Source organism: Helianthus annuus, chromosome 2 (assembly GCF_002127325.2).
Source record: "Helianthus annuus cultivar XRQ/B chromosome 2, HanXRQr2.0-SUNRISE, whole genome shotgun sequence".
NCBI lineage: Eukaryota > Viridiplantae > Streptophyta > Magnoliopsida > Asterales > Asteraceae > Helianthus > Helianthus annuus.
Genome location: NC_035434.2, coordinates 99,255,925 through 99,259,433, shown reverse-complemented (window position 1 = coordinate 99,259,433; position 3,509 = coordinate 99,255,925).

Genomic DNA, 3,509 nt, shown 5'->3' with positions numbered 1-3,509 from the left:
GTCACAATAGACCACGAAATCGTCGATGCCCTCTGGCAATGAGAGAATAGGTGCACTGCAAAGCCTATCCTTCAAGTACTGAAAAGCGGTTTCCTGGGAATCTCCCCAACGGTAGGTGACACCCTTCTGTGTCAGCATAGTAAGCGGCTGCACGATCTTGGAGAAGTCTTTGATAAATCGTCTGTAATACCCCGCCAAACCTAAGAATTGGCGTATTTCCGTCGGTGTACGCGGTGCAGGCCAGTTCCTGATCGAATCTACCTTGGATGGATTGACATGTCATCCTTCTTCTTCACCGATAATTGGTATCCAATAGTTCTTGTAGCTCCCCAAGGCGAAGAGATAGGTCGGATAAATCCCTTATCCAAGATTTCTTGTAGCTGCGTCGATAGTTCTTCCGATTCTGGTGGAGCCAAGCGATTACGGTGCTCGAGCTATGGGTGTTGCTCCTGGAGTGAGCTCGATTTGAAACTCGACCTGACGATGAGGCGGTAGACCAGGTAAATCTTTAGGAAACACCTGAGGAAAGTCGCGTACAACTGAATGGTCTTCCAACTTCTTTTCTTTCGCTGATGCGTCAGTAACGAGAGCCAAAATTGCAGTGTGGCCCTTCCGCAATCATTTCTGAGCCTTCAAGAAAGAGGTGATGCCAACCACAGCACCACTTTTGTCGCTTTGAACTTCGAGAGGTTCTTGACCAGAACGAGGAATGCGAACAATCTTTTCTTTGCATAGGATTTCTGCTTGCTGTTGCTGCTGGCGATTCCGATTTGCAGGCCGTGGGCTCCTGAATCCTTAGCTTCATGGCCCATCTTGAGACACCCCTGGCAACGTCCCTCGTTGCACTAACCACCGTGGTGTCTGTTGCATTAGTTACACATTGGGTGAATTCCTCGATATCCACCCTGCCCTCGACCACCAGAAGTTGGCTGACTCGGCTCTGGTGATCACTATTCTTGCGCTGCTGCCATGCTTGAGCCCGAACGGTAGCTGAACCCTTGCTGGAATACCCATCCCATTTCCGCTTGTTGTCACCAGAAGTAGCGGGAGTAGCAGGAGTGGTAGCGGTAGTAATAGCGCTGATACAACTAGGCAGCCTGTTCTGTTCCACTGCCTGATCCGTGAGGCGATAAGCAAGACACTGAATGTCTTGAATGTTGTCGAGGTTAGCCGATGTAGCATAGCTCTGAATTTCTGAGGCTAGACCCTTGTGATACAATTCGATATGCTTGCTTGGAGGGTCCACCATGGTTGGACACAAGATGGCCAGTTCGTCCGACCGTTTCGTATATGCATCAACTTCTGACCCCGTCATTTTCAAATGGTAAAGCTCCACTTCCAACTTGTGGATGTCATCATGCGTGCAGTATTCCCTTTCAATGCGTTCTTTGAATTCGTTCCAGGGAGTGGCGTTAGCAGCTGCCAGCCCTAGTATCTGTACTTGCGCGTTCCACCAGGTTAGCGCGATTCCTTCCAAGGTACCAGTGGCGTACTTGACCCTGCGAGCCTCAGGGCATTCACACATCTCGAACACTGACTCGAGCTTCTCCAACCGATGGAGTAGTCCCACTGCTCCTTCCGTGCCACTGAATGTGCTTGGACGACTGTCCATGAAGTTCTTGAATGTGCAGACAGGTTGCTATGCGTTCTGACCCGTTGCGCGAGAAAGGTAGGTCAAGGTTAAGCGCGAGAGTTGGGTCACGAGAGTAGGATCTAACATCCTAGAATAGGTTTGGAATAGCAGGTTATACCTCCTGCTTGTGCGGCTGCAAGCGCCGCAGCAACTTGTTCGTTGATGAGAGCCGTCAACTGGGCTTGAGTCATGTCAACAAGTCTAGACATGATCGAGTAGTAAAGGTAGCATAAGTATAAATGGTTCGCGAGTAGTGCGATGACAGAAAAGTGTAGGCATATGGGTGTTCTCAAGCAGTAACAAGTAGTGAGCAAAGTAATGTAAGCATACTACGAGCAAAGTTCTACGCAATTCTAGCATGTAGGCAATAAACATAAACCTTATTACCTAGAATGTCGAGTCTTGCACGTGGAGCGAAGCGTCGTTGTGGATCGTTGAGAGCACTGTACTGGTTATAGTCTGGTTTTAATAAAAACGTTTTCCCCATATTAAAACCAAGTTCTCTATAACCAATGGCTCTGATACCAATCTGTCACACCCCCAAAATCCACCTGCGGAGTATCACCGCTTGGGAGCGTGACTGACCAGGATCAAGCCACCAATCATACAGAACATTGTATAAAGTAAAAGTAAACACATTATAATCCAAACCATTTCCATATGAAAGGTGTTACCAAAACAATAAGTAAGATAACATTGTTTAGCGGAAGCGTATTATTGTAAAACCCATAGCAAATAAGTATTAAACATCAAAAGTGTTTAACAAGGTGATCACGATCCAAGCCCCACAACGACCAGCTCCTCCGTGTGCAAGCTCCAAGTACCTAACGATCTGCAAGGCATGTAACAGAATGATCAACAAACTAGTTGAGCGAGTTCACAGAAAGTAAATGCGTAATAGTAAGTTCGTTTGTAACAAGTGGCTCTACTGGGCCGGTTGTATGTTCTATTGGTGGTGGTGTTCCACGTTACTGGTGGTGGTGTTCCACGTTACTGGTGGTGGTGTTCCACGTTACTGGTGGTGGTGTTCCACGTTACTGGTGGTGGTGTTCCACGTTGTATAACCACTAGACTACTCGTAACTATAGGTATCCTTCACAACCGAGGATAGTGATCAGTATAGGTATCCTTCACAACCGAGGATAGTGATCAGTATAAGTATCCTTCACAACCGAGGATAGTGATCAGTATAAGTATCCTTCACAACCGAGGATAGTGATCAGTATAAGTATCCTTCACATCCGAGGATAGTAATGTGGTAGTCTAGTCATAGTGTCAATAATGTATCTAATCAACCTTATCCTTTCAATCCCATTCCCAACACCCCGGGAATCCCATGCCTTGGTAAGAGTGTGAACTCACCTTGGGTTTGCTCGGTATGCTAGGTTATGCACTCACAAGTAATTAATCACGTCCTATTGTATGCACGTATAACAAATCAGTTCATGTTCGCAATGATACACATGCAATTTAATGTTCACATAACAGTCAGTTTGCATATCGGCATAACACGTATTATTTCACATTTAATCATCAACTATCTTTCGATTCACATTACACATCTTTCGATACATTGCTCATCTTTCGGTCTAACAATTATCACAATTATCCCAATTATGTTTCGACACATCTTTCGGTACACAGTTAACATCTTTCGCTTCATGGTTATCTTTCGACACTTCAGCTATGTTTCGACATAGTTATCTTTCGACACTTTGATTATAATAATAGTCTAGATCATACAAGCAATTCATGATTCAAAAGCTTTCATCAACAGCGGCCCAATGGAAGATTATTATCAAAACACTTTTGTCGGCCACTATACAAAAGATACATGTTACAATAATTCATGGTTCAGATCCCATGTGTTTAATTG